Source organism: Lissotriton helveticus, chromosome 10, assembly GCF_964261635.1.
Source record: "Lissotriton helveticus chromosome 10, aLisHel1.1, whole genome shotgun sequence".
Lineage (NCBI taxonomy): Eukaryota > Metazoa > Chordata > Amphibia > Caudata > Salamandridae > Lissotriton > Lissotriton helveticus.
Window position 1 is genome coordinate 763,895,943 of NC_136071.1, and position 22,613 is coordinate 763,918,555.

Sequence of the window (22,613 nt, forward strand, 5' to 3'; positions counted from 1 at the left end):
AGCGCAATTACATTACCCAATTCAATGAGCCTCGTAAGTGCAGAAGGCCAAGCCAGCCGTGCCCCAATTAACACGTGTGTGATTTGCGGTGATCTGCATGCCACCTGCACAAATCCTGGTCTACCGAGGTTGTTAAATTACTATTACATTGGATGACAGTAAAAGCATTTATTTACAGCGTTTATGAAGCAGAAGTGCGGTATGAAGCGCTAGATAAAAACAAGTTACTGTAACATTTGAACTATTACTAGTAACAAACGGAATTAAACTCGGGTCCAAATTTCCATTGGTCTCTTTAACTTCGGCCATGTCTTGGAAAGGAGCGTTTTAAAAAGACCGAATCACGGCCTAAGGATTCTTCTAAATTCCACATGTGGGGAGCGCACCACAAGTCGGCCAGAATTACAAGCTGGACATTCCTCTCTGGTGTGTTTTATTCCCAAAAGATGTAGTGCCGGAGAGGGCAGCGTGTACACACTGGCCCTCTTGCGCTGGGCTCATAATGACATGCATTGTTGTTGAATTTCTAGCCTCTGAGTAATTCTTTACCTTCTTGTGGTGCGTTCCTTCCCTGCGTGTGGAATTTGGAAATATAACTTCGCAAGTGCGCACGGGTTTGCGTGACATGGTTGCATGTGAAGAGTCTTCTACCGAAGAGGTATGGCTCATACTGGAAATAGTGGCCCACTGTAACGGAGTGCCTTTTGACTTTGCAGTTTGTCACCTTCAAAATGGTAAACTTGTAAAAAATAAAATAAAATGCAAAATAAAAAAGGATGGGGGCCTAAAAGCCTTATGTTTTTCGTAGGCCACGGTATCCAAATACCAAGGATGCCCAGTATTCATTCCACCTCATGCCTCTTTCTTCCACCTCACTACACTTCCTGTTTCTTTATCCCACTCTTGCAGTTTTGTCATCGATTCTTTCACTCATTACACAGTTTTCCTCTCTTTCAGTTCCTATTTCTCTCCTCTTTTTTGGCCATTCACTTTCTCTTTCTCTAGATCACAATCTGATGATAATAAATACGTTTTGGTCCCCAAAAAGGAACCCATTGTTACCTTAAAGTGTTAATAACCATACCATAGGCATAGCAGGCCCCTTTTAAGATAGGCCTGCACCTCAGGAGAGGCTTAAGATACATGCAATGATGAAGTGGAAGTAGATTAGGTATGGCAAGCTAGATGTAGTAGGCAAGGTAGGCTAGGTATAGTATGTTGATTATAACAGGTACACTATGTACAGTCTATTGGTGTGGTAGCTACTGTGGTAGTTAGGGAGAAGTGGTGGAATAGGTATGGTAGGTTAGGTATTGCAAGTTAGGTCTGGTGGTTAATAGGTAGGTTAGGTATGGCTGATAAATAAGTTATTATAGTAAGGTGTGGTAGGATGGTATGGTTTTTAGGGTAGGTAACTATGGTATGTGATGCAGGGGGCAGCTCCCCCATTTGAGCGAGGGAGCGTCACTCCACTGAAATCCCCCCAGAGATAAAAATAAAATGGTGATGAGGTTAATTCATTGCCATCTCGAATGGAGCATCGGGGAGGGGCGAGGCTGCTGCCGACTGGCAGCAGAAGAGGGAGCAGGGCACTTTCAGATTAAAGTGTGCATGTGTTTTTGGCCTGCTGTCTTGAGACGGCCAGCCACACATGTATAATTTAAACCTCTCTAACCCAGCTGTCTTAAGACAGCCGAGTTAGAGAAAGCCAGAGCCTCCAAAGCGCCATGGAGTGCCGAGTGATGCCCCTCCCACAAATGCTGTCACTGCTCTCATGCTGGTGAGAGCAGCTCTAGGATTGGAGAAGGGAGTTTGGAGCCTGCCTGCCTCAAGGAGAGAAGACCATTGAGGAGGACGTCACGTCACGCTCGCAGGTAAGTGTTTTTAATTTTTCTTTTAAATGTCCCACCTGTCTTACCACCCTTGGGACATGTCAGCCACCACTGATGTTATGTATGGTAGGTTTCATGGTACAGAAGCAGGTACATGAAGTATGTTTATCAGTAGGTATGTAGGTTAGGTACTGTAGGAAGGTTAGGTATGGTCATGCCACAATTATTTATTTCTCACTTCTGCACATTCTAAGGTGTCTATTGCTGGGTGCCAGACCTCCTGCAACTTGATTAGCTGGCCAGTAGAAGGCATAACTATGATATTTGTGGTAGCCTGCAGAAGACCCATATTGATGGCTGGGTGGAAATTTAAGAGGTATCTGTTCCACCTTTAATTATGCAGATGTCTGTTTTGTTGGTGCACCTTATCGAAGCTTAGCGTGGAACACGCTTTGTAAGTGAATTTTCTTCTTGTTGAAGGCATAAGATTAATCTTACCTGATAGATTGGCAAACTCTTTCTCCATCATGATGTTGATCATTTACACACAGTTCGCATAGAAAGTGTTATTATGGCCATTGATCTGGATTGCCAAATCCAATAAACACATTTTGTGATATACTCATCTAAAGACGTGCAGCCTTTGCCAGAGAGTACTTTTCTGCTTGATGGCTTGCTGGGTGTTGATGACAAGGATCTGTTAGATGATCCTTTTTCAGTCTCCAGCCTCCTTTCTCAATTCTTCATCTTCTTGGTGCACTCAGATTTGGTGGATTATCGCTTTACAGAAGCGGTGCCTTTTAAATATCTTTTTCTTGCCGGGGTTGCATATTTTTTTGACAGCACTTTTGTCATTGAGCTCATCCTTATTAGAGACGATAACTCAGATATACAGTGGTAACATTCTTTATGAAAAGAATGCTCGTCTGGCGTATTACTGGGATGTGACAACTACACTTGCTTCCATCACCTTTAGATGTACCCATTGTGCATGGCTGTTTATCAGAGGTTAATGCCATTTCTACACTTTCATTAAGCTTCCTCAGTATCAGCAGGGGTATGAGGCAGAAATAAGATGATTCACAGCTCATGATTACCTGCAAATTGATTGCCTCATCATTGTTTTACCTGTAAAATTCCCAGTGTTTCATGCAGGCTTTGATTTGAATAATGGAAGCATTCCAGATTTTAATCACGGTTTGATAGATGCATTGGAAAATGTTCTTTACATAGTCCACATTTTTCAGCACCATGAACTATTGATAGAGACTGGCTTGGAGGTTCATATGTACTTTAGACTCAACCTCTGTGAATACACATATGATGTCCACAGCATCAGGACTTATAGAGTGCTTGCGGGCCACATTTTATGCTTCTCATCTGTGATGCTGCTTGTCTGGATGAAAATATCAAATTCAATGACCCATCTGTTCACCATGCCCTCAGATTCCAGGACTCTGATAAAGCAAACATCAATGTGACTCTCAGGACAATAGCCTCATTGAACATGCTGGTTTCTGAAGTGCTACAGAATTTTAGATACACCAATACTTTCTGAGACTCTTCAAAGACTGTAACTGACCATGCATTACTTGATAATGAAAACCCTAATGAATACAAAGTTTGGAAGATTAAAAATTATTGGCCAGATGTAGGTAGCCCAATACCGGTCAGTAACGGCCGAAATTACCGAATTTCGGCCGTTACCGAACGGTATTGGGCTTTTGAGATGTAGGGGCCAAATTTAAGGATTAGGTAATTTACCGAATCGGTAATTTAAGGAATCAGTAAATTACTGATTCCTTAAAATACCGATTCGGTAAATTACCGAATCCTTAATGTAGGGAGCACTCAAGTGAGTGCATTTCTGAGCTAAGGATTCGGTATTTACCACCAACTAAAAGTTGGTGGTAAATATCAAAAACCTTTGAAAAAGCAAATTTGTGCTTTTCCAAAACTTCCATGTGGCAGACATACATACCCTTAGGGCATGTATGTGTACCACATGTGCACCCATGCACTATTCAGGGGTGCAACAGGGTGTCAATGTGACACCCTGCCACCCTTGTAAGTCTTCCCCCTCCAGGCCCATAGGAATGAATGGGAATTACCGAATCGGTAAAAAACGAATTGGTAATTACCGAATTTTACTGATGTGGTAAAATTTACCGAATCAATACCTACATACCATTTACCCATTCTGAAATACCAAATCGGTAAAATTCGGTATTTTAGAATCGGTAAATAGTATTTACCTACATATGGCCCTATGTCTTTTTGAATTGTACCCAAGAATGTGAGTTTAGGGGTAGTGTGTCATTTGAACCATTACATCATTACTCATCATGGAAGGTAATTCTGACAAAGCTTTATAAAAAGTCTTGTTGTGAACACTGCTTTACAATAGTAAGCAAAAATATATCAAATTAAAAGAAAATTCAGCAGATATTAACAAGTGTCACACCATTCTATAGTTTCACACCTCTGTTCAAAAAGTGTGGGGGATATACTATCCTGAAAAGCGTAACTGAGAGGTTTAGAATTAGGTTTATTTTTTGGATACGTGTAGCGGTAATATTTTAGCCCGGGATCAACTGGAATCTATGGAAAACTACCAACCATAGACACTACTGAAGGCTACACACAATGAGGAGTCTGGTGTACTGTTGACAGTGTGGATGCCACCATTTTTTCTTACTCGGTATCCCCTTCAACATCAGACTTTGATTCAAAAACAAATTATCAGTGTTTTCACAATTTTACTGATAAAAACAGTACCTAATGCATAGCTGGGCCAATCGTAATGAAAAGGAAAACACCAAAACTGAGACTGTGGAAGGTCATCAATGATGTAATTTGAGATGTTTACAAAGAAACCCCTGTAATGGTATTATTTTTAATATAAATGTCATATTTTTTTTTGCCCTCTGCTTTGCTCAATAAAAAAAAAAGATGTCATCAGTGATGTCATTTAACGTGTCATGAGTGATGTAATGTGGAAGTTGATAATCTGTTCATGGCAGGGTGCAAGTTATAGTTAGCTCAGTAAACTATAACTGGTGAATTTCAGTAATTTCTTTGGTTTAAAGCACTACTTGCATTAACAATGCCTAGCTGTTACGTCACTTTAACCTGTGCTTTTTTCCGCGGATTTCAGTTTTTTTAACGTAAAGTAAGATTTTATTAACTTACCTAACTATAAATTCACTTTAACTTTTTATTATATTTAGAAAAATTTGGGATTTTTTAAATCATATTTAACATCCTCACTGAGCGTACTTTTTCACAGAACACAGTAGGGCATTCGACATGGGGCTGGCAACCCCACGGCTAGCATGGACTTTGATTGATGTTGCAGCTAGCCAACCAGATCTCTCGGTCCTACCAGGCTTAGCCAGTCCTGTGAGACTGAAGTGGCTAACTGGAAAAATGTCTCTCATGGCCAATTATAACACTCTATGTTTTTTTTTAATTTGCGTTACCAATCTTTCAAATGCCACTAACTTTTGAACCCTTCTTTCTCAAAAAACAGCTTTTAAACTAAATCACAAAAAGCACACTTTTTGAGTTAAGATCTAGATATTTCCCAAATTTAGCTTAATTCTGTTCAGCTATTTTCTCTAAAACGCTGTCTAAAATTCCTAATGGAAATTGCAGGGGGAAAATGCATTTTTGGATCCTTTTTTGTCAGCTCCCACTTGACGGATCACCCCAAAACTTTCCAGGAAGGAGCTCAGGTGGAAGAACTATTTTTTTGAAAGTTTTGTGAAGATCATCAAATGGCAGCAAAGTTATTAGCAAAACTAAAAAAACTGCTCTTCCCATGGAAACTAAAAAAAAAACAATGAGATTCACCAGTTATAGCTTACTAAAGTAACTGTAACCTCCACCCCGCCATGCACTGTTCATGAACTCGCATATTAAATCACTCATGACATGCTCTATGACATCATGAATAACATAATGATGGCATTTGAAATTACATCTATGATGACAAAACTGTGTATGGCAGGTCCCAGTGTCATGAAGTTAAAACATAAATAACACGTAAGGAGGCACTTCTGGAGGGGAGCCAAAGGGACATCATCAGGATTTATAAATCACGGCTAATCACCCCATAAGGTATCCAGGTAGTTGCAGGCCCCAGAGGCTTATTCGAACAGTCAGGGATTGACCCGAGAAGACTTTGGCAGCCTGCTCAGCAACCTCAAATATTTTCATGCCTAATCTCTACTGATGACGGATAAAAATCCAGAAACATGTGTTTAGAGATGGCCAGCATTGATCTGCACCAATCTGGTGAAACACTCAAAAGAACTTTTGTGCAAGTACACACGCTTGAAGAACTGCATCCACCATAATGCTTAGGAGCGAACCCGCTGGGAGGTTAAGCAGTGTGATCCCACATTTGTTTCCTGTTTAAAAGACTCCCTCGAGCCGCTTTGAGCTGACGAGCTCGTGGAGAGGCCCCTGCACGCCTGGAGAGGTACTGTGACCCAAGAAGACTTTGGCAGCCTGCTCAGAAACGCCAAATATTTTCATGCCTAATCTCTACTGATGACGGATAATAATCCAGAAACACGTGTTTAGAGATGGCCAGCATTGATCTGCACCAACCTAGTGAAACACTCGAAAGAACTTTTGTGCGAGTACACACGCTTGAAGAACTGCATCCACCATAATACTAAGGGGCGAACCCGCTGGGGGGTGAAGCAGTGTGATTCCACATTTGTTTCCTGTTTAAAAGGCTCCCTCAAGCCACTTTGAGCTGACAAGTTCGTGGAGAGGCATCTGCACGCCTGGAGAGGTACTGTGACCCAAGAAAACTTTGGCAGCCTGCTCAGCAACCCCAAATATGTTCATGCCTAATCTCTACTGATGACGGTAATAATCCAGAAACATGTGTTTAGAGGTGGCTAGCATTGATCTGCCCCAAACTAGTGAAACACTCGAAAGAACTTTTGTGCAAGTACACACGCTTGATGAACTGCATCCACCATAATGCTTAGGTGCGAACCCGCTGGGAGGTGAAGCAGTGTGATCCCACGTTTGTTTCCAGGGCTTGAGGGCCATTCGGAATTCCGGAAGTGAGGTGATGGTGCAGAGGTGCATGGGAAGTGTGCTTCAGGTCTTTGCTGCGATGTGGGAGAAGAAGTGTACACCACTTCTGCTTTGGTAGATATGGGAAGTATGGACAAGTGAAAGGGATGTGGAGCAAGGTCTTCTTGATGGTTGGTGGAAGAACAGGCGGTGGTTAATGCAGACGGGTCCTTGGTTGTGTACAGCCTTGTGTGCAAGGGTCAGCAGCTTGAATTGGTATCACTGCTTTATGGGGAGCCAGTGGAGTTTCCTGATTTGGGGGTGATGTGTGTTCATCGGGGAAGACAGTGGATGAGTTCTGGCTGTGGCGTTTTGTATGGTCTGAAGCCTCTGTATATGTGTGGCGATTCCTACTTAGATGGCATTGCATAGTCCAGTTGGCTGGTGATGAAGGCTTGTGCCGCAGTGCATCTCATGTGGTGGGCTAGCCACTTGAAGATCTTACGCAGGGAAGAATAGTAACGAGGAAAACCCAGTCGGGAAAACACCAGTGTGATCCTGTGACACCAGCTGCGGTGTCACAGGATCAGTCTGGAACAACCAGGAACTGGAGACTACAGGCAAGTAGCAAGCTAGGAATCCCGGTGCCTACTCATCATCATATATCATAAAGGCCAAAATGAAAAAAATATATATTTCTGCCATGAGTACCACAGTATTTTAGTGGTAGTGGGACACAGTGCTGTTCCTCTTTGGTACTGTGGTACTACTGTGGGAGATACAATACCACAAGACCAAAGCAAGGTTCAGAAACTGAAGCTTGCAGTGTCTCACAGTTTTGGGGGGGGTAGATGCTGGGTGATAGTACCGCTGGAGTATCGAGATCAAGAAAAAAGTTTTAAAAAATGGAAGATATGAGGTGGATGTATGTAGTGGATGGGCCTCAACAAAAGATTGGGAATCAGCTGGAAAACGCAGGCCGGGTATCAAAGGTTGGCTTCCAGCGGGCAGGCGTATTTTCAAAGCTCCCCCCCACTGGGAGCAGAGTTTGTGCTTGCTCCTGCTTGGCGGGAGTTTTGAAAATGCTCCCACCAAGTGCCTGGGCCGGTGCGAGAAAGGGAAACCACTATGTCCCAGCTCACAGGGGCCTCTGGAGGCTTGGGGAAGGGGGCCTGTGTGGCTCCTCTCAGCACATAAACAGATTTTGGTCCCAGGGGCGGGCTCCCCAACGCCTATGGAGGCTTGGGGAAGAGGGGGAGGCAACCCCCTCTCCTTTATGAATACAGCCGGAGGGGTAGGCTCTGTGGGGCATGAACACAGCTGTCCTTTTTTGGTTTTGTCTACGATCCTGCGAGTGCTCTGCGGGATTGCAGCCTTTTTCGCTGATGTTTTTCCTTTTTTGTCCCCATGGAGCCTATAGGGTCAGGGTAAGCCAACCCGGCCCCCTTATGTTTTTTAACTTGTTCAGGACAGGAGACTAAGTTCCTGAGTCCTGGAATGGCTGGTAGTAAAAATGTTCTCATGTTCCTGGCAGCCAATTAGAGTGCTCGCTCTGGCGGGAGTCTGACTCATGCAGGAGCAAGATGTCCCAAGGGAATTAAAGCTCCCTGGGCAAATCAGAACCCTCTATTTTTAAACTGGCACACTTGCAAGAGAATCCTGAGACTCTCACGGACCCAACCGTCCACATATACTTTAACCTCAATTTCTCCGAATCTACTGAACGGATTTACACCAAATTACAAAACACACATTCTGCAGACCAAATTCTAGCTTCTTGCCAAATTTGGTGTAATTCCGTTCTGCAGTTTTTGCTGTAGTCTGTCTTAAAGAATTCTGTAGAAAATGCATAAGGATTTTGTGTTTTGGGACCACCCTTTTTTCTCTGCCCCTGCTTGATGGATTGCCCAGAAATGTGCCATGCAAAAATAATCAAACAGCAGCAGCTGCTTGGATATTTTTGTGACGATTTGTCAAATGGGGCTAAATTTATTAGTAACACAAAAAACGTTTTTCCTATGGAACAGCTGACAACTGTAACTACCCAGTGGCGACTGATAGATAGATAGATAGATAGATAGATAGATAGATAGATAGATAGATAGATAGATAGATAGATAGATAGATAGATAGATAGATAGATAGATAGATAGATAGATAGATAGATAGATAGATAGATAGATAGAAAGATAGATAGATAGAGCCAATACGCTTTCAAGCTTAGAGTGCAGAATAAATTATGCAAAACAGAAATCGGGAACTCTGGGTAGTGCCCAAGTTTAGGCGGAGAGTAGCTGCTTTATACAGAGCCCTACAACACGAGTGACACTCTGAATCTGTTCACCTCAAATGTCTGGTTTTCTAGCAGAGTCTTATGCTTAGGGTTATCGCAGTGCCACCCACACTGAGCTAGAATGGGATAAAGCCTTTTGCCATTTTTACAGCAAGGCCTTTAAGCATAGGATTAGAACAGGGCCATCCATGTCGAGCTGAATAATTACAAACGCCTTTTACTACTCCATGCACAGAATTACAGCTTTATATTCGTAAAATACATTCCATGCCAAACTGGAATGAATAAAAGCAGCCCCTGACACATGTGTTTCACTCTAGTTAGAGTGCATCAGAGTGGTACAGCTTTGTCCATACACAAGAGAGCACCCATTATAAGTCAGGACAATACCCTTTCAGGCGAGGTACTTGCCTCTCCTGTCAGACCGCTTCTCAAGGTGATGGAAATGTGTGGTAGGGAGCAGTCAAGCCTTAATCTCTCTGCAAATAGCTCTAAGCATATACTGGTCTCTCTAGAATTAGCTCTGAGCATGTACTGGACTTTTAGTTTCATATGATCTCAAGGAACACTTGCGGACAGGGCCGGATTGGGAAGCACAACCGGCCCTGGCAAAGTGCTCGGCTGGCCCCCCTCCCCACTCGGGGGGGTTGGAGGTGCTGCCGAGCTCTTTGCCGGGGCCGGTTTTTGGGCGATTTTGGTACAGGGTCGATTTTGCAGCTAAGCTGCAAAAACGGGCCTGTAACAAAAACGGCCTCCAAGGGCCCAAAACCAGCCCCCACCCGTACGGCGCACCGGGGGATTGCCCAGTACCCGCTATGGCCAGTCTTGCCCTGCTTGCGGAGCCAGTGCACCCCCTGTGTACTCTTGTAAGTAAAAATATATATACTACACTTTCGGCCCAGGAGGATCCTTCTCAGACCGCCCGAGAAGTGCCAGTGTTAGGTTAACTCTACCTTGCCCCAGTACTATTTTTTATTTACATATTAATGAAATGCAGACAAATTTCCAAGTCCCTGAGTCATGTGAAGATGGCTGCAACATTTTTGTTCAGGTGACAGCCAGCCGATCACAGCACTAGCTCCTGTTGTACTCACAGGAGCCTTTTGCTCCTGCGGGAGTGAGGCATCCCATGGCAATAAAGGACCACTCTGCCAATTAGATCTACTATTTTTTTCAGTTGCATGCCTGCAGGACTCCCAATACCCCAACCATCCAGGTATCTATTATTTTTAAACCTTAATTTCTCAAAATCTACTTAAGGATTTACACCAAGCCACAAAAAGCATGTTTTCTAGGTGAAGAACTAGCTTTCTGCCAAAGTTGGTGTAATTCCATTCAGCTATTGAGCTGTGGCGCCGCGGCCAGGGCGACTGACGCTGGAATCTGGGGACCACGGTTTGATCCCCGGCTCTGGCGGCAGGTTAGCCCAGCACCATGTGACTCTGGGCAATAGCTCGCTTAATCTTCCCGACGGCCCCTAGAGACCCTTACGGGTGATTGTGCGCTTTACAAATGTGGACTTTACTTTTCAAACATCCCTATTGAAATTGCATGGGGAATTTGCATTTTGCGATCTCCACCCCTTTTTCTCGTCCCTGCATGACGGATCACCCAAAGCTTTCCAGGAAGGAGTTGCAGTGGGTGAACTTTTTTAAAGTGGTGAAGATTCGGAAAATGGCACCAAAGCTATTAGCAAACCCAAAAATCTGTTTCTATTGTAGCTAGGTCCCAACTATAACTACACAGTAGCGACTGACACTGAATATATGTATATACGTGTGTGTGTGTGTGTGTGTGTAATATCATGCCTTATTTACGCAAGCAGTTTACAGAAGTAGAATTTGCACTGGTAAATCAATTTACACCGGCATGATATTGCCAAAGAGTGGGTAAATGAGCTAGCAGTGTCTGGGAGTGTGCGTTCCAGCATGGGGCAGCCCTGGAAAGTTTGGGAACATAAACAAATGCACAGATTTGTGGGGTTCCCATAGCTGTCCATGACCCATTGGCGCCCAGGAAATAGCTGCTCATTTACTCCTTTCCAGGGCTGGACAAAATCTTTTTCTAGGGTGGAATGGGCAGGGAACACACAAAAATTAATGAAGGTTAAAGGAGAAACATTTCTCCATTGGCAAAACATTTTCTCCGGGGGGGGGGGGGGGAATCGGGGGATCATAAAAGTCATATGTACAAATATGAAGGCATTTTCACATACACAATTACACACTAGACACACTTAGGCATGCAGAACAGCCTCCACGTAGATATAATTAGGAACGCACAAACCATTTCCAAAGCGGTCTCAGATTTCCACGAGTATTCTGGGAAGTCTTTGTGAATATGAAGATTTATTAATGTCCCCCTATGTCTGGGCTTAAATTGCAGGCTGCACGTAAACGCATTAAAGTTACCTCCTGCACATATTTTGCTGAACAGTGACCTCTCAGTGAGTTGCCTGTGTCAGTCACTTTAGTGAAGGCAGCTAAACAAATGTTAAAGCTTACTAATTGGTTAACATGTACTGACAAATGAGTCCCTTGGTGGTCCTCGGTTTTCTGTGGCTTAAACGACAGAGGTGCGCCTTTACAGGGTCTTCTGCCTGCTCTCAGAAAGCTCCTGAGGTCTAAAGTAGGCTTTAGAGAAAATGGGGCCATTGTCAGGGAAAGGATGAACACAATGGGCCCTCTTTACACAACAATTTATTTTGTTTGCAGAGCACCAATCTGTCTATTTGCTACTCGGAATGTGTTAATTATTGTTGCTAATTGCATGCTAAACACTCATTATCACCTACATGTAGAACAGGACCTCTTGGGTTTTAGTGCCAAATTAATTACGGCGCTTTCCTGCTGTAAACGCGTCTAGGGTAGCCGGTGCTATTATCAGAAAAATAAATAGTTCCGCAAGATTGCTTCTTGACGACATTCCACACACCTTAATTGAACGCTAATTGCACGCAGAGAATGTCAACCTGCTGGTTTGTTTCATGCGGGTATGTCAGCTCAAACGCTGATGGCAACTCGGGATATACTGCGCGCGCCACAAAACACCGCGAGACACTGCTTGTGTGAGTGCATTGAGTGTAAACAGTCACATGATTTCATGGGTCGGTGGCGAGAAGAACTGACAGACAGTCACAGAACGTAGGCGGGAAAGGCAGTCAGGGAGGCAGAGATAGATAGATAGATAGATAGATAGATAGATAGATAGATAGATAGATAGATAGATAGATAGATAGATAGATAGATAGATTAGATAGATAGATAGATAGATAGATAGATAGATAGATAGATAGATAGATAGATAGATAGATAGATAGATAGATAGATAGATAGATAGATAGATAGATAGATAGATAGGTAGGTAGGTAGGTAGGTAGGTATTCATTCATTCATTCTATGGCATTGTACACAGAGAGAACTCCATGACGCTCTTTATACCTGACAATAATTTAATAATGAAACATGAACTTATTCAATACTGATAAAGCAGAACTGGACCCAATTCATAGCTAACTTGCCAGACAGGGTAGTGCAGTGATTCCACTTTTTTTCACATTTTCGAAATCAGTGGATTTGTGTTTTATTTATTCTCTTAACATGGATTTTGAACGTGTAATGAGTGTATTAGCCCTCTTGCCTGCTGTAGTCACATTAAACTTCTCTTGAGCGCTGCAAAATCACGTGCTCGACAGATACATGCCCATGCAGATGTTCCCCGGCTTTGCAATAAATTAGCAAATGTCAACACTTAATTTGTTTGCGGTGGCTTACTGCCTCTTGGAGAAACGTTGGAAAACATTCTTCAATTAAACACTGTTAAAACCTGTCTGCTTGTGCTTCACAAACCACGTCTATCATCAATCCAGAGTGATTTCAGACACTGCATTTCCTCCCTACAAACCAGCATTCTAAATACAATGCAAACACGCCCAAATGTGCTTCCTCTCACCAGCATACTTGTAAATTCATTTGGGATCAGCAATCCTGCCAGGAAACAGCAAGGATGTAAGCCACGAGCGCAAATGTATGCTATTGTGATTTACAGAACAAGTAAGTTGCACACATCAGAGTAAATTAGAAACGCTCCATCAACCACACAAAAGAAAATGTAATGGGGGATCATGACAGCAACTATATACTTTGGGGGAGAAGAGAGCAAGTAAGGTGAACAAAACTGAGTAAAAAGAACATTCTTAAGCAAAGATAAAAAATAAAACAATGAATGAGGGTCTCCCTTTTCTTGTTCAAAAATTAAGAGGATGTCAGCATAAAAGCAGTGGTATTAGAATTAGTAGGATTTTTTTAATATATAGAAATCTTTCAACAAAATTCTGGGGTGAAAGGTATGTATGACATTCGCCTATCTTTATTTTTCCCATTCTCTTCCTTTCCATTCGTTTCTAACAGCAACTTGTGGGAAGCGCTAAACACTGCAGGTCCGATTCACAAAGACATTTTGGAGTACTTAAAATAATACTTCAGTCATACTATTTTACGTACTCCTATTTACCTCTTTTGTCGCTGAGGACACTGGTATGGGGGCCAGATTCTGTGACTGTATGCAGGTAGACTGTTTATGGATGTCCAAGAACTGCCTGAAACTTAATCCAAGAAAGACTGAGGTTTTGCTTTTGTTGACCAGTCTTCCTTCTGGTCCTCTGTGTGGAGGCCACCAGATTTACACTTACTCCCAACTCAAGTTAGGAAGACCAGGAAATTGGGAGACCTAATCAATGATATACTGACCTATTTGGATCAGGTAAATGCTGTTATCTCTGCCGCCTTCCATACTCTCAGGATGATAAAGAAGGTCTTACTTTTTAGTCCACCTAATCTTCAGAAAACTGTAGTTACATCCTTGGAGTTGTCCAAGATTGACTACTGTAATGGGCTCTATCTCATTGCCCATCAGCATGTACTCAACAACCTGAAAATCTTGCAAAATGCGGCAGCTTGTATGCTGCTAAAAGTCTTGAGATATCATTCGGTCTCCAAAGTCCCAGACCCGTCCCTGACCTGCCAGGTACAGAAGGGTCTCTCACATAAGAGTCAGAGGCTAACACGCATTGGTCCACTAACACAGTGATCCCAAAATCCCACTCCTAAAGGAAAATATGGATTGCAAATGCCCAAGACAATATTTCAGCATTTGCCATCAGTGACTGTTAGGAGAGTTTTTCTGCAATTGTTCAAGGCAATGTACATAACTCCCACCCTCAAAATGCAGCTAAGAAAATAAATGCATTAAAAGTAAAAAAAAAAGGTTCATACGTTATATACCATTAACTGCCAAAGTCCAAACATTATGTTAACACAAAATTATAAATGAAAACATAATTTTATGATTTGGAGTGTCACCGCCCCATGCCTAGAGCTTCAGGTATTTGTGGCAGTGCCGAAAGGCCTGGGCTGGAGTACAGGACAGAAAAGGCCAAGATCAAGATCACCAGGGCTTAAATACATATTTTCCTGTGGTTCAATGTAGGTTTGACATCACGGTATCCTCAACACTCTTCTGGAGTTCCTACCCAGAACCGGAAGTGGTTCCTGATTGGGGATCTTTCTGCCACATGCGACCCAGAACCTAAATGCCTGATTAAGCCAGTGATTCAGGTGGGGTTGAGGAAGTCACCAATCCCTGCCTAATTCTACTGCTCCCCCTGAGGGTGTGCACAATACCATAATAGACAAATGCCCAGTACCCGAAAAGATATCACAACACGCAGACCAAAGAACTAACAACATCCACCAAAGGACATTCAAAGGTACATACAAAAGCAAACCACAAAGCAAAGAAATCCAATGTTGAATTCCATAGAAAACCTCCCACTCTTTTGAAAGACTCATAAATTCACAATGAAGATGTCACAGAAGTAAACCCAATATTAAATCATATGCAAATCCCCTACATGCAAAGCAATCTGCACAATGTTATATCAACAGCTAACTAAGCCATAGACATTTGAAAGATGGTCAGAATTTATTGTCTACATATCCTGAAAATGTCAGAAAAATAAATGGATGACAGACTCAAACCAAACTATTAGTCTATTGCCCTCTAAAGCTCAAGCAAACTGCCACATCAACAGAAAGAATGGCATAGGATGCAGAATAAACCTTATCTCCAGCAAACAATTGATGGTGTGTTTCCCGAATTGGAAATAAATGCAGTTAGGCCAGATCCATGTAGCGAATTCCCAGCATAAAACAGACATTCCATTAGCAATTTCTTGCAGTACTATACTTACAGTCTCTATATGACCTTTGAACAGATTTCGACTCATAAACATTGTGGTGAACAAAAACATGCAATAGTTGTCTTTCCAACAGTGGAAATGTGGACGTCGAAGATGGTGTGACCTTCTTGGGTAACCATGGCATGATAGAACAGGCTGAAATATAACAGGTTTCATTATACCTTTCTGCAAGCAAGATTTGCCTACTTTTGGTTGCCACACCTTTTATGATTCTAACACTTCTGGGGGTCATACATTATGTAGGCTCATCTATCATTTCAAATGCTACCATGATTCTAGAGATACTGGCTGAAAGTTGAATCAAGCATTTACCTGGATCCTTGGTGACAATATGAAAATGTTCAAAACGCTCAAATGTCAATGTTCCAATAATGATCAAAATGAGCACTACTACCACCCAACCCAGTGGCGTAATGAAAGTTGAAGGGGCCCCCCTGCAAGGTATACAGAGGGGCCCTGCTCCGGAGCTCTCTGTCGTGAGTACAGTGCGGAGGGGGGCCCCTGCAGCTTGGGGGCCCCCCTCACTGCGGGAGATGCGGGGGCCTGTGTTACGCCCCTGACCCAACCCCCCAATGCGAATAGAAATAGATGGTAAAAACATGGCAACATAAGAACAAAATCATTGAAGGGAGAGCATGCTCACCATTCAGCCGATACCTTTCATAACTTTTAGCAAAAAACGAAACAATAATTTCTGCAAAAAAACATAACCACCATTTCATAACATGACTGGCGACCATTCAAAAGGAGCCTGCTCAAATGAACTCATTTTCAAAAAGCAAGGACACAGAGTGGTTACAATTCTTAAGGTTAAAGTGCTAAATAATTGACAAACTATAGAACATCGATACAATACTCCATATGAGAGGGCTTCAGTGACATCACATGCAGTGACGAAATGATCAATCACATGGAGATGCATATATATTCCGTTTCACCCAATTTTGATTGTTATGTGCAGAAAACTCCATTAAAATATATGTTTGAATTGATAACGTCTTGGTGTCAGGTATGAAGAAAAATCAAATGTAGATGCAACAGAATTTGAAATTCATAAGAGTATTTTGACTATTTAGACGGAATTTGATCTAAACGTGGCATTTGATCCAAAACTTGTGATTTGTTTCAGGAAAGCAGAGCTTTTTAAACAAGATGTCCCTGTCTTCAAGACCCGCGTTTCCCTCCATTCACTTTTCCTGGCTCTGGGGTATGTTTGCTCACACAGTAGTTCTTCAAAACTGACGCATGTTTCCTGGACTTGAGGCTCAGAAGCAGCATTCCCGAGCACCACTAGCATTACACTATCTGTGCAAGCCTAAAATCTGGGTAGGGCGCCAGAAACAAGCAGGGCAGAAGAAGAACGAGGCAAAACAAACTGATACATCATTCCTGACGTCAGTGATTCATTGGATGGAAAAAAAACCATCTCCAGAACAGAACTCTTAACTTGTTTCCTGCTGCACTATGCTCAGGCCCACTGGAAGTACACAGTTCTGCAGCTGCTGCATTTTCCGCATAAATATAATGTTGTCATACTTGTCACATTATGTATTACATGCTGCATAATTTGTAGATTTCAACAAAAAAGAGAATGTTTCAAGCTGAAGCAGATCAAAAGTTACTTAAAAAAGTGCCACACGTGGAGATGCGTAGCTCATTTGTAAAATGTAACTGTTCACCCTTCAGTTGCTGTTTTCATTATTACTATGATGAACTGGTACTAATGAGCCGAAACATTTGCTCAGGCAGTATTAATGTGTGTTAAAATGGTAAAATATCAGAATAATATTATGGGAGAATGTGCTGCGGTATGCCACATAATTTGCTATTTTTACTGAGAATTTAGCTAACCTTAACGCATAGTTTGGTCCTTCATTGACACACAATTCCAGTGGCCCCGACTGTGTTCTACTGAGAAAAATGCAATATAATTTTAGTCAAAGTGAGATTCAGGAGTTTTGTCTGTGATCCATCCATCATCCATCCACAAAAAAAGAGAAACCCAGACTAAATGCTAACCTAAAATATTAAGGAAATGGAAGCACAACAGAGAAGAAGAGGAAGGCAAAGAGGGACATTTTTAACTCCATAAAAACAAACTACCTTGGTTATAAGGTGCATGAAAAAAGGTGGGTGGTGGGGGTCAATGTGATGTGCAGCTGAATGGAATATTTCTTATAACCACCTACACAACATACAGTTAATTCACCTTGCAGGGGTTCCTTAAGGGATTTCAGCAGTCAAACCAAAAACAGGTGTGTGTGTGTTTGTGTGTGTGTGTGTGTGTGTGTGGTCACTGCGTGTGTGGTAGCTGAGTAAAGGCAGGCTCTGTTAGTTTGCACTTGGTTTCTGGGCTGAACTATCTCATTAGGGGCTGCTAAAAGACTGTGTGGTAAATCATAAGGAAAACGCTTCTTTACCACCCTATTTAAAAGCAAGGAGCATGAGGGATTTTCCAAGGAGGATTATTTGGGAAACACATACTTTGCCACACCACCGTTTAAAAATGAAGTCTCCTGTCTTAAATGTAGGAGTTAAGCCATAGGAAGCAGAGACGCAGCATCTTTACCAAGGAGGAGCGGTCTTCTACGTACATTCTTTGGTAGATTAGGATTTAGCTCTGCAAACCAATTGTCTTCCAAGCCTTAATGGGGATTTGAAATGTCTCTTGGATAATAAGAGCAGCTTGGAGCTCCTGGGTGTGGAGGCCTACAAGCAAAAGGACAATGCAAGCTCAAAAGCCAGGGGTCACAGGTCACGGATCAATTTGTCTGTAGTTACAAGTCTCCAGCCTGCACTTCCTGTGCTGCAGGTTCCTATTTAGGGTCCGACCACCCTCCTTTCCACATGTGCCATGTTCCCTTTTGCTCTCTGCTTGTTTCCTTCTTTCTCTTTGTTATTGCTAGCCCAGGTGACTTCATGACTTGCAAAAGTTAGAGGACGCGGTTTAGCCGGCCTTACCAAACATGGAAAACATTATTGCTGCATGTTCATAAAACAATATTTTGCTTTCCCCAGCTGCTGTTAAGGCACTCGCCAAGGATTTACACAGCATTCGTAGTTTTGTATGGAGAGTGCATTGCTGGTTTCAGCAACAAAATATAACTTCGTAATCCTTATTAAATACTTAGTTGTCAGATATCACAAGTGAGCCTCCGCCCAAATGCAGCATTTAGAAGGAAAGTGTGTTTTTACTGCAATCGTGGTCTTTGTAGAAGGTGGATTACTGAGGCCTGACACTGGCCCCACGCCATAAAAGCCATGTATGTACTTTAGCACACTTCCACACTTCTGTTAAAGGGTGGGCGGGAACCTAAGAGTTAACAGTGTTAGGCCAGGTCTGAGAGACTGGAGCTCTGACTCATGCACATAGTAACATCCTGTGTGCTTGTTGCTGCTGTTTGGTTTAACACGTCATTGCCAACTTTCTTTTCAAACAGACCTCCACAGGCTCAAGGATACACTTCTGATTCACATACCTCAGGCAGTCAGAGAGAGACTGCTTGTATTTTGAAACAAACACAGTCTTGCGTTTTAGCAGAGAGGGCACAATGTTGTTCAAAGTCTCTACATTTTTTAAAAGCTAAAATTCCCTCAAACCGAAGCTTCCTTGCTTTTCACAGTTTCTTTTTGGCTGCCTTTTTGGGCCCTGCTTACAAGTGGTGGGGAAAATTACAATCCATGAGCAAATGATAATTCCCTGTAATGCAATAATTATTGTCACCCCACAATTTCCCCCCACCACCCTGTCCCAACAGATTTCATCCAAATAAAGGCTAAAATGTATTGGGAGGAAAACACCAGAAATAAAAGCAAAGCATGTGCACGTTGGTGCAGTAAACATTGATTATGCGTGTCTTTCCTCTGCCCACCTTTCCAAACGTGGAATAGGTGGAATTTGCTGCAACTGTCAAATGTCCCACTACTAGTTATTAGTATTTGGTGAGCGTGGCAGGCACCACACCTATTCCCCACTATTTGTAACTGAGGTCTTGGGTTCATTTGTGTTTTCTTAATAAAAAAAAAAATCAATGTTTTTTATTTGTATACGAAGGCAAAACACATTGTAACACAGACCTCAACAAATTGGTTTGCAGACATCTTATCAGACATCAGTTACACACAATTCCACTATATGCTTGTAATTTTTTATTGAATGTATTGCATTATATAGTACTATCCATTTGAACGGCTTTGTGTCAGAAAGGACAGGGGGTGCAAAGGTTCAGAATAGGGTCATCAAATCAGTTAATCTCAAGTTCGCAGAATGGCTGAAGACACAGCAACTGTCAATATAGGCGTGAACCACAGGCCTGGCAGTAAGTTTGCTTTGTGTTTATAGGGATTGCCGAAAATTCAAGAAGTCACTTTCATGGCGTACGAAAAGAAGGAGCAAGCTGCAGCGGCAGTAACTTTTTTATCAGTTTTATGCCTACAAATATTTGTGTCTCACTGGATAGAGAGAGAGAAACTGTTTTTGGAGTTGGCATTGGACGGCTGGTCAGACTGAATGATGTGAACTGATTGGCTTGGTGACCCAGTACTGCTTCAGCCTGACTTACTTACTTGTGAGTGTATGCTAATAGATGCATAAGTCTCTTGCCAGTCCTAATTTTGGACCGCTATTATTCTTATATTTTGATTGGACAATGACAGTGTGCAATGGTGTAGTAATATATTTTCCTTTATTTTGATAGACTAGATGATGTCAATGACACTGCTTCAGTTATTGGAGATATTCCACACCACAATCAAAACCTTGGGTCAATGTCTCTTGCTGAGAGAAAACCAAAAGTATTATAATGTGCAGGGTAAACTCTCAATACAACCTAAAGTTTATTTTCAAGAAAAGCGACATTTTCAGTTTTGACAAAAACGTTGAGTACTTAGGTAAAGAATTGCGTTGAGTTAAACAGCCAGGAGAAACAACACAATGGCCGTTTTTACAGCACTTGTCACTTACATGATGAATTATTTCATGTCTGCCAATGTACTAGATTGCCTTTCTAGGAGGAGTGGTCATTTTATGTAATAAAAAAAATATTCAATCCATCATTCACACTACGTACTACCTTATGCTTCCTCTAATGCACACTGCAAAGACAATGCAATACTGTCATCATTGACAGGGCATTGTCTGTAACGGCCCTTTCTCAGGGCCGGACTGGCTACCGGGCAGTTGTGTGTGCTGCCGAGCTGGAGACTGTTTTCGTTGATAGGGACCCGAGTGTGAAAAACGAAATTCGTTTTGCTTTTTTGATTTGAATGCGCACGCAGGTCCCCATCAACGAAATGAGCCCCCACCACAGATAAATTAGGCCACAGCTCGGCAGCACACACAACTGCCCGGTAGCCAGTCCGGCCCTGCCCTTTCTTTATAAGGGATCTTCGGATTGGTCTGCACGATATCTGGATACTTCTTTTCCGAAAGGCAAAAACATTTATTGCTTAAAACCATGTTCTCCTGGTAAACCTAACTATTTCCATTTCTGTTTTTTGGGTATTGTCGGGGAGTGCTGAGAAGCTTCTCTGAGAGAGGCCGTATTCTACACGGCCCAGAACCAAATAAATGAATTAATGCATGAAAATGCACCTATGTTAAGGTTATGATTGGAGTTTGTGTCGACATTCCAATGTTGGTGCCACGATATGGCCAGGGAGTCAACAGTGTCCCAGGAATGTGAATACTTACCATTACCCAAACCCCATGACACAACAACGTAACAAGCTCATTTCATATTTCTTTGGGATAGGGGCCTTATTTATTATGATTTCACACACAATAAAAAACATAATTTCTAACCTTTTTACACAGTAACCATATTATTTACATTTCAGCTTACTGTTGCGACCTAGCCTTAACAGAGACTCTAGTACATGGGAATCACCAAACCATAACTAGTCTGTTCCTGTGTAACCAAGAAAAAATATTCTGTAACCATTCCGAGTTAAATCAAGACTGGCTCTGCCCCTTCTTTTACCCGTTCAGGCTCTCCGTATGGGATGAGCTCACTTTCTCTCTCCCCCCCCATGGGGAGGTCTCCAACCTCTTGTGCAAGGGGGGCCGGCTGCCCTTAGGATACCTATTGCGGGCACCCCTACACCCAGGTTTGTCATCCCCAAGGGCCAGTAATAGATTGTGCCCAAAAGCGCCTGCACGGGTGGTCGATAGATAAAATACCTTGTGTCAGCGACTGCCCAGAACCTTCCGCGCCCCTGCCACCTCCTGCCGACCTGGTGGCAGCATCCCTCGGAGGGTCCATGGATGCAGATGTTAAATTCGGTAAAACAGGATGCCATAAGGGCCCAAAGTATCCCCCCAATCTTGACCTCACTCGCCACAGGCCAGCATACCTCACCGACTATCTGCCCCTCTGGCAGACGAAGCATGCTGGCCTAACCAGGCCAGCAAATTTTCCCAAAACATTGCGGTACCCTATTTAGACAGGTGCACTCCATTCTGTAATAGAAAATGTTACCCTTTGATGCACCCATGAGGTATGGCTGACAACCGATCTGTCCTGAACAACGTACCCATTTTCCGGTTCAACCTTTTTACCATCTCATTTATGGCTCTTGCTGACTTACCACCTCTCCACCTCAACCTCGAGACGATATTGGACCATGCAATTGTGGCCCCGGGAATTTCTTCGCCAGCCAACGCATTTCTGAAACAATCAATTCCAAAAGTCTCTCTGACCTAGCTCCTTCAAATCATTGCCTCCAATATGTACAATTAACACCCCTGGAAGTGGGCTAAGCGCCCTGACCACAGAAAGTCAGCTGATATCCATCCTTCCTTGCTCGTGATGCGTAGTCACCTGCTAAATCAAAACTCTTTGCATGCCTCACATAGGAATGGCCCAACACCAGCACGTTTGTAACATCTCTTGCTCCTGCGTGGACCGGAGGCAATGAAGCATCCAGCAGCTGGATCCCCATAACCTCTCCCCCACCTGCATTGATAGGAGAATAAGGTAAGGCACTGGAACAAACAAGTGGTACTCACAACATGTTCAATCTGACATAGCGCTTGTAGCAATCAGACTTCCACCGGCCTTTTGCAATCCATCCACGCGAAGATTGATCACCTTAATTTGCGCATGAATACTATGGCGGCAAAGATAGATAAACATGGCGAGCAGATTGCGCAGGCTGAGTAACGCATCTCCACCATGGAGGATCGCAT